The sequence below is a fragment of the Urocampus carinirostris genome, chromosome 14 (genome assembly GCF_059441175.1).
Source record: "Urocampus carinirostris isolate Australia breed hairy pipefish chromosome 14, RoL_Ucar_1.0, whole genome shotgun sequence".
Lineage (NCBI taxonomy): Eukaryota > Metazoa > Chordata > Actinopteri > Syngnathiformes > Syngnathidae > Urocampus > Urocampus carinirostris.
Window position 1 is genome coordinate 33,847,173 of NC_142362.1, and position 10,582 is coordinate 33,857,754.

The 10,582-nt window shown below is 39.8% G+C and overlaps 1 protein-coding gene across 3 annotated transcripts in view; it reads right to left on the reverse strand.

The window, feature by feature from the left end:
• Positions 1 to 10,582, reverse strand: part of LOC148353236 (E3 ubiquitin-protein ligase MARCHF4-like) — a 49,109-nt gene that overhangs the window by 32,596 nt on the left and 5,931 nt on the right. The gene's annotated exons all lie outside the window — the stretch shown is intronic.

A 10,582-nucleotide genomic window follows, 5' to 3' on the forward strand; every position in this document is an offset into this window, starting at 1 on the left:
AGTGTAATTGACTCTCCGTTTTTTGTTCTCCTTAGCATTATATTGGCAAGGCAAATGCCCACGGCCCATTGAAAACGAGTCTGCGACGCACTTTTGGAAAAGGGCTGCAATAACAAATCGATAAAACTGATTTAAATCAGTTATTAAAAGCATTGGCAACTAATATCTTCTATTCGATCTGTAGCGCGATTTATGAGCCACTAAACACGTTAAATCCTTCAGATCCAGAAGAGGGTGGCTTGAGACCGTTTTAATAATGTTTTTTAAAATCAACTATTATTGAACATTGCCTCATTACAAACACAATTGGCATGAAACAGCCAAATTGCTAAGTTAACAATTTTCAAGGGAACAGAAAGTGCTGCAGAAATACAGAGGGAAAACAAAAAGACAAAATACATTAATAAAATGAATAAAGAAAAAAGAAAAATAATATGAATGACACGGTTTAATTCAATTTAATTAACAATAGTATTAATCATTTGCGGGCAGCACGGCGGCGCAGTGGTTAGCGCGTCCGCAACACAGTTCTGAGTTCATGCGATCGAACCTCCTGTGTGGAGTTTGCATGTTCTCCCCGTGCTTGCGTGGGTTTCCTCCGGGCACTTTGGTTTCCTCCCACATTCCAAAAACATGCATGTTAGGTTAATTGGCTGGTCCAAATTGTCCCTAGGTGTGAATGAGCGAGTGAGTTGTCCGTCTACGTGTGCCGTACGGCTGGCTGGCAACCAATTCAGTGTGTCCCCTGCCCACTGCCCGAAGATAGCTGGGATGGGCTCCAGCACCCCCGCGACCCTACTGAGAATAAGCGGTGCAGATAATGGATGGATAAATCATTTGAACATTGGGAAGGTTAATCATATTCAAAATACTAAAAAAACACATTTTTGAAAAGTGGGTTTACATTTTTGATATCTTTTTGTGGATAAAAATGTTGCTTCACATAAAATGAGATTCATAGTTCTTTCATTTTTTTTGTTTTGTTTGATAAGTTCGAATGCAATATGATATTTGGATAAAGTGATCGGAAAAGAGTATCTTGCAGGTGTCTACATACATTATTATGTATTTTCGTTTATTTATCAGTTATTTGATAAATACTTTGATATTTTATTGTTTTATCTTATATTTGTCTGCACTATTTTTTATCAGTCCAAGACTTCAATATTTAAAAAAGGAAGTGAAAAACAATTAAAAAATATATGATTCATCGATTAATCGGGAAAAAAACATTGACCGATTCATCGATTATTAAAACAATCATTATTTGCAGCCCTAGTCCTGACCCACCAGTTGAGAAACGATAATGTCCGCCACGCCGTTTTCTTGGTCTGTCAAGAGCTTTAGGGATGGAAGCGTTGTTTGGAGAAGGATTGTCACATCAGATACGAGTCTCCGTCTATGTGACGTGCTTAAAATCGAAGGCAGAATAAAGGAGCGATGAGCGTCGATGCTGGCTCTATCACTCCGAGGCATGCGGACCTTCCACTTTATCGCAACGCTCACGCTTCCCACCTCAGGAGATCCGTATCTGGCTCAGGCAAAGAGACAACACCTCGGACCACGGACACAGACCGGCCTAAAGAGATAAGATGGCGCTCAATCCAGCTTTATTGACGAGCCACGACGTATCAAGGAGAGGTCGATAACGTGGCGGGAGGAGGCCATGGGAAAGAGGTTGGCTGATTTGTATGCGCCGCAAAATGTGCTGACTCCGCGGAGAGACGGTGTGGGAAAGGAAAAGAAGGTGGGGGAGCAAAACAGCCTGTGGATCCTGTGTTGGTTATAATTGCTGAGTTTCCTGGACTATAGTGGGCACCTAAAAAGCCCAAATTAGCCAGAAATTTGAATGTGCGCGTTATACAGAAATCCCTTGCTGTATCGCGATTTACTTACTTATTACGATTTGCTACTCTGCGGATTATCATTGTGCATTGTGTTCTGCATTCTGATTGGCTAAACATCCTCCCCATCCCAGACAAGTCCACAGTGCTCTGCCTCAATGACTACATCCCTGTCGCACATACACCTGTGGTCATGAAGTGCTTTGAGAAGTTAATGTTCCAGCACATAAAAGGTTCCCTACCCCCTACACTGGATCCCCACTACTAACCGCTCCACTGACGACGATGCATTCAAATGCTGCATTGAGCTATTTGAAAAAACAAAGGAGCTCTGCCTGTCATGGTTTAGTGCCTTCTCCAAAGGACGGCAGCATTACCCATTTTCCAGTACCCCTTACTTTTCTTCTCCTCAGGTGATTCCAATTAGACAATAAACCACATCTACAATAAATACCCCAGGCTCCCACCTCATGTTGCTATACTATTTTGATTCTTGAAGATGTTTACCTACAAAAATGACAAGCATATTCTCCCACGACCTTCTTTTTTAGATTCCCTCCTCATTCGGAGTTCACCTACTCAAAGACCTGCCACTCCAGCCACTCCCTCTTTGTCCCATGATCGTCTACTCAAGTCATCTTTCTTAAAGGTAACCCCAAATCTCCCTCTCAATATTTTTTTTCACCCCATTTGGGTCTGTGTTACTCCTCGTGACCATGTCTGTATCGCAGCAGAGCTATAAACATTATAAAATACACTTCCCAACCGAGCCACCACCTCTTTGACCTGTTGTCCTCTGATAGGCGCTACAGGTCTCTCAAAACAACGACCGCTTCTTCCCCAGGGCCATCACCACCCTAAACGAGCGAACATAACTGTAAAAACATATTTTTCGACTTATTTTGGGTATTTCCTTTTTTTGTTGCTGCAAAATTTTATTGTACTTTTATTGCACTATTGTTACAATGCACTTTTTTAAATTCATGAACATTGCACAATAGCTTAGACCAGTTTCTGAGCACTACTATGTACAAAACTTGTCTACCTTTCATCCTGATTGTATTGTATCTTTTTTATCTTTAAGTCTTTTTGACAAAATTACCCTGGAATTGTATATAATGTTTCACGGGCGGCATGGCGGATGAGTGGTTAGCACGCCCGCGTCACAGTTCTGAGGTGAGGGGATCAAATCCAACTACCAGCTTTTCTGTGCAGAGTTTGCATGTTCTCCCTGTGCTTGTGTGGGTTTCTTCCGGGCACTCCGGTTTCCTCCCACGTTACAAAAACACGTATTTCAGGTTTATTGGCTGGTCCAAATCGTCCCTAAGTGTGAATGAGTGAGTGAGTTGTCTGTTTCTGTGTGCCCTGCGACTGGCTGGCAACCAGTTCAGGGTGTCCTCTGCCCATTTCCCAATGTAAGCTGGGATGGGCTGCAGCACCCCGTGACCCTACTGAGGATAAGCGGTGCAGATAATGGACTGGACTGGACAATGTTTCACCACGTTGATATTAATTACAATAAAGACAATTCAATACAATTCAGTCGCCCCACCCCTTTTTCTGCCTGTGCCCGCCTGTGAGTCAATGATGTCGCTGTCTGAGTTGTACATGTACATAAAACAGCTTGGGCAACCCACATTACATACGCAACACATTTTTCGATTTCAAGTTTCTCTAAAAGCCATCATGTCCACAAAACACACTAGACTGGTAGAAGCACCATAAGACAGAGGGAAATGCTCTCTATCGCCAACAAAGTTGTACTTTCGGCCTGCTAAACTTGCACTTTGGCGCTCATTAGTTGGTCCCTGACGCTTTTTTCGAAAATATTTGATAACAGAAAAAAATACAGTTTCTGTAGAATCACAAACTGGACAGATTCTTAATGTTTTCCATGAAATATACATAAACACTGTATGTGTTTTCTTATAAGGCCTATACAACGCTTTTAGTTTTTAGTGGCTCGAGAGATATTTTTTACAGGGTCTTTTTTTCTCTTGGTCCAATATGGCTTTTTGGTGTTACCGACCACTGCCTCAGGAAAGTAAAAGCATTTTACCATAATGTCCACATTATGGTGACTAAGTATCATGTGAAGTAAAAATGTAGTGGCCTGAAATCAAAAGATTATTTAAAAATAATAATAAATTGACAGTAAAAAAAATATTATAAGGTACAATACTTTTGTTTGTTAAATAAATGCTTGAGCCGGAATTCTTTTGAATTTGGTTTTAATGTATAATCACGTATTTAACAAATATCTAATTGAATTAATACAAAAATAATGGTCCTTTGCAGGTTTGATTATCCTGGGACCTTTTTGGAATGCAACGACAGTGAAAAACGAGGGATTCCTGTATACCGCATAATTTGGTGGGTAAGATTAAAACTGCATTCATACTCATACATTTGCATTACTACACGAGGTATAGCGTATTTGTGCAATGATTGATCAATCCAAAAACATCTAACCTGGGTTGCGGCGGTAAGAGCACCGACACTTAACAGCTACAACCACCATCCAGTGATACAGATCACATACGAAAAACATTCGATTTAATATTATGGTGTTATCCGACTATTTTTACTCACAATGCCATAAACAAATAATAGAGAATAGAGAAAACAGAAAGTCGTTTTGAAAAATATAAAGAAATGAAAAGTCACACCGGTCATTGGATGCACCAAAGAATTCTTTCTCTCGTCATGCTTTTTAGCGTTTATTTATATCTTTTGGGGGCGACTTTCATTTTTCTCTATTCTCTAACATTTTCTTCTGGCGCCATGAATAAAAACAGATTTGATTAATTGGTAGCTTTTGGGAAATTCACTTCCACCGACCGTCCCAGGAGAAAAACAAAAGGCATTACCATTAGAAAAACAGCAGAATTACAAACATATATGACAGTGGGACAATGAAGGCAAACTGATTGGATGGATCAGCGGGGCGTGTTGAAATGGCAAAGGTGATCAGGCCTTTCTTAAGGACAGCCCTCCTAAATCTTCTAGTCATCTATCTGCTCTCCTACGGCATCACTACTGGTCGAGTGGTTAGGGCCCGGTCACACAGCCGTTTGCGGCTGAATCACGGCCAGAAATTTCTGCCTGTGAGGCGGACGCTATTGGACGCTTTGAGATCGCCATACAGACGAGATACAGCATTGCTTAACACGCGGTCGGAAATTCACGCGCGGTTGGCAGCGCGAAAAAGTTTTGCGCTGCTCAATACTTTAGAGCACGGGTACACAGCCTTTCACGGGCGTATCGAGGCTGAAATTTCTGGCCGTGAAGCAGACGCTGTTGGGCGCTGTTGGACGCTTTGAGACCGCCATATAGACGAGATACAGCAGTGCTTTACTCGCGGTCGGAAATTCACACGCGGTTGGCCGCGCGAAAAAGTTTTGAGCTGCTCAAAACTTTGAGCACGTGTTAACCGCGGGTGGCACACGAGGTAATGACGCGGAACGATGTGCTCTGGCCGCGGCCAGGGCGTGGTTACACATGGGTAGGACGGGAAATTTCAGCGGGTAATCGTGGGTGGAGCATGGTCATAGCATGTTCTGCGCCTGTATCACGGTGTTATTACGTGAAATTAGCGTGTTACGCGTGTGACGGTCAAACGCCTTTCTCCGCGTATATACAGCACGATTTGCAGAGCACACGTCAGTTGTGCTCGAGACGTCAAGGGGTGGACATGGATCCCCGTCACCGTAGTGACCTCGTCTTAATCCATTTTTATTTCTTGACATTTCTTTTCATTTCATAACAAGATAATAAAATAAAAATGAAAAACTATTACAATAATAACATATTGGCTTCTTCGGTGCCATAGCTTGAAATCTTGATCTTCACGGGACTGTGTCTTGAGCAGTTATGATTTCTACAGCCCGGTGTTAGGCCGAGAAATGCATCCCTGTCGAGATTTGCATTCCCTCGCTACTACAACCACTTTTACCTTGTTTTATCTCACTTTTAGGGAATGTAATGGCGAACATATAACCAAATCCACTTCGTCTTGCATTTGTTGGGAATGTAATACAACATAAACCATTCCGTCTTTGTTTTTGTTGTGAACGTAATCGAATGGTAATGCACACCGTATATAAATCACTTTTGAGAACTGTTATGCACTCTACCGTAAAGCTTATTATGCAGAAATAAGCTTTATGGTAGAGTGCATAACAGTTTCAATACGAGCGATTTGAATAGAAAAAGGCAAAATAAACATGTTACGTGCTCAAAAGTGATTTGTATACGGCGTGCATTACCGTTCGATTACATTCACAACAAATACAAAGACGGAATGGTTTAAGTTGTATTACATTCCCAACAAATGCAAGACGAAGTGGTTTTGGTTATATGTTCGCCATTAAATTCCCTAAAAGTGATATAAAAGTGAGATAAAACGAGGTAAAAGTGGTTGTAGTAGCAAGGGGATGCAAATCTCGGCAAGGATGCATTTCTCGGCATAACGCCGGCTCGGCAGCTTTTATACCCGTGGTCCACACGAGAAAATGACGCTGAAATGACGCGATGAGGAAGCGGAACAGTCGCCGGCGTCTGTTTTGCGGGCATACCACCGGTGAACAGCGGGTTGGCCAATTTTATGCATTTTCCATCGCGGGCAACCACGGGCAAAAAAAACAAACGCAAAATTTTACCCGCGATACAGACGCAAACGGCTGTGTGACCGGGCCCTTAGGGTTCAGCACTCTCACTTCCATGACTCAGGTTTGAATCCTGTTGCACACAATGTTTTGCTTTTCGACTAATTCATACCGCAAAATGAACAAGGATCATACACATAAATATGCTAGCTCTTGCTGTAGTTTCATTCCATGCACCTCATAGTCTATATGAAAACTGTCTGCCAAAAGACTGTGTGTCCCTTATAATGCAGTGCGCCTTATAGAGCGGCAAAATACGATGAAAGCTTGCACTGAAATGTATTGTGACTCATTAGCCGGGAGATTGTAGGCCATTAAAAAGCCAACCACCATGAAATGATACAGTAAATGGTGTGCTATGCATTTATTGCTTCCGTCACATTCCGCGCACTTGCTTGGGGTCAAAAAAATTTCTGTCTAGTGCCTGTACAAATATCCCAGACCATTGACGACACCATGAGCATCACAATGTCGTTTTGAATTTGACAATTGCTTAAGGCAGAGGTTTCAAACCTGCTGGCTGTTGATCAATTGTGGCCCAAAGCATTATTGTTTGAAGCCCCGCCTCAAAGAGACAGTGTGTATCATTTAGTACCTCAGAGTGGTAAAAAAATAATAAATAAAAAACCATAAACCAAACTTTTGGGGGTTTGAATAACAAGAAAAATACATTACTATCATAAAAACGTATATTGTTTTTTGAAATACTTGTGGTCAAGAAATATGCATTTATCTGACATAACATGAATCTTACCTAGAGGGAGCTGACAATTTGCTGCTAAGGGTACCCCCTGAAAACAAAAACCTTGTAAAAGGTAAAAAAAAAGTATAGAAAAATTGTGCGATTTGGTTACTTTGAGTTTCCGAAGTTTCTAATCTTTTTTGTGTTTTTAGCACTTTTTTTTGTTGGTACTACACACTTCAGTGACATCTAGTAGTCAAATAATACATATTGTACCTTTGAAGAAAAATACAGCGGTTTGTCACTTAGAGTCTCTGTAGTTTGTAGTCTACCTTGTGCCTTGTAGCACCCGTTTTCGGTGGCACTACACAATACAGTGACATCTCGTCATCAAACAATATACACTGTCCCTTAAAATAAAAATGTGCAGTTTGGTCACTTTGAGTCCGTGTAGTTTGTAATCTTTCTTGTGTTCTTTAGCGCTACTTGGTGACACTTCTCAATACATTACAAACATAATAATTATATCACAAGAAAAAAGTAAAGAAAAGATAGTAAAGAAAAACACTGTAGAACTCAGTAATACCATCTCGTTTTATGGGAAAATAGGAAAAAAAAAAAGAAAAAAAAATTATATATATATATATATATATATATATATATATATATATATATAATAAAATTGTGGAATTTTCTGACGTTTGCTGTATCAATTATTAATTTTAATATTTCCTTTCCAACACAACAATACATTTTTTAAGTTAATTTGATGTGCTAACAAAACAATTGATTGCTTTCCTGATATAGTCAGCTTTTTTTAAAGATGTACACGTTTTGATAAGTAATGGTATCGGCAGAAATAGAGATTGGCAGATCTGACTCTTTTAAAGGGACAGTGTTGACATTATTTTTACTGATCTGGCCCGCCTCAGAACAGAAAGTCTGGATCTGGCCCCATAACCAAACATCCCTGCTTTAGAAGATCGGGGATCGTTTGTAAAATTGTAACCAGTGCAACCAGGTTTGATAGTTCAACTATTGTTGTTTTTAAGTCCATTGTAAAACGAGAAATAATCAGAAAACCAGGATTGGGTAAAGTTACTTTAACTGGAATACTTTCAATTACTTTTGGATTACTTTCTGGCGGCAGTGGCTCAGGAGGTAGAGCGCTCGTCTTGGGATCAAGAGATCGCAGTGTTACATGTCGAAGTGTCCTTGGGTAAGACACTGAACCCCTAATGCCCCTAATAAGTAGGTTAGCGCCTTACATGGCCACACGGCCGCTATTGGGAAATTTGAAGCACACTGTAAAGCACTTTGGGAAGTCTTGACTTGAAAAGCACTATATAAATGCAGATCATTTCATTTCATTACTCCAATACCAAATATGCTAATAAAAGAGAAAAGAAACTAAACATGAATAAAATTACTAAATTTTGTGCAGGCTTGGGGAGTAACGGAATACATGGAATGGCAAAAATGATTTTGGCAGGCTGTTTGGATTTATTTTCATTTTGTTTCTGTCGCATTTTATGTTAGTTTTGCTGGAGATCAAAGAGATCAAAGCCAGGAGAGAAAGCTTACCACGTGTTGTGAGTCATAATTTTATTCATATTTAGTTTCCGTTGTCTTTTATTAGCATATTTGGTATTGGAGTAATCCAAAAGTAATTGAAAGTAATCCAGTTAAAGTAACCCTACCCAACCCTGCAGAAAACTGAAAGGACCGGCCTCACTGCGAATAGGCACCAACAACTTGAGTAGCATTAACGCAACTTGAAGCGTTAAACATGGATCTAATCAGTTCACCCTCTAATTGCCACATAATGAGGTTTTCTGCACCCGCTTCTCATTCAATTACGTTTATTCTGGCCTTGTTCCTTTCTGGAGAGCAAAATGGGCCTGCATTTAGACATGACGGGCTTGATGTTCTTCAATGTATTTTAAACTGAGTTTTTGAAGGTGTTTTGAAAGTGAAATGAAATGATCTGAAATGATCTGCATTTATATAGCGCTTTTCAAGTCAATGACTTCCCAAAGCGCTTTACATTGTGCTTCACATTTCCCAATAGCGGCCGTGATCTGTGCAGCCATGTAAGGCGCTAACCTGCTTATTGGGGGAAATTGGGGGTTCAATGTCTTACCCAAGGACACTTCGACATGAAACACGGACAAGCCGGGATTCGAACTGGGATCCCTTAATCCTAATACGATCGCTCTACCTCCTGAGCTACTGCCGCCCCCAAAGTGTGTTTTATTTAAACAAATGTTATGCTAAATACAACATGACAGTACAGTTCTGCTGGAGACAACACTGGATTCTGTTTTATTGGCCAAATCTAATTCTGACAACTCAGAACACATCCAGATTTATGAAATTGATTAGGTTATTGCTCTGTTTGTCGTACTAATGGTGGAAATCAAAGAAAAAGAAGTTGCTGTTGTTTTTAGACAATTTTGCTCTCTTTGCGTTCGGTTTTGTTTTTTGGTGATTTCTTTTTGGTTATTTTTTTGTCAGGTAATTGTCACTGAATACTTTAGAGGCAGAAAACTATTCGATTGGAATTCTGGAATATTGGCTTTCTGCAGCAATCAAAATGAATCAGGGGTGTCAAACATACATCCTGTGGGCCAGAACCAACCCACAAGGGGGTAAATTGGATCCATGGGATAATTGACGTTCTGAAAATGACAGATAATCAGGATACGGTACCTACTATTGATGAACTTGTACATGTCAAAACTTGACGAATAAATTTAAATTCATGCAAAACATACTGTTTGCAATAAAAACATACAATTCTGAATAGTCACTGTACTTTCATTGTATTTTTCAGTTTCACTCTGTTTTGGATTAAAGTGGCGCATGCACTCTAATCTGGACTCAACACTTTATTCTAAGAGGAGCGAAGCTTCTGCTAAATAGTGTACAATACACACACAAGTAAAGGTAGACAGGGGCCAACAATGTAAAATGAGTTTTACACTCCTGCTTTGAGTGTTCAAAGCATACTGATAAACTGTCGACATGTGTTTGGGCGAAATCCAGTTGGAAGGGGGTGAAACACGCAAATAGACCTTCTTTTAACTTAAAAAAAAGGATGAGTTTATTCATCCCAAAATAATACATCAAATGAGGGAAAAAAACTTTAACTTATCTGCCATCTGAACAAACAGTTTTTACAACGGTCAAACCTTTTTTCAGGTTTTTTGTTTGGTAAAATAAGAAAACAATAATTAAACTCACCCAAAAAATTAAAAAATAACCACGGGTACTTCATCAAACAAAATACAATATTTAATACTCTTTATTTCCCTGTACTAGCTCATGAGCAAATAAATTGTATGTAAAAATAAAAAAATAGTAGTCTATAAATAAAACATTTAAAG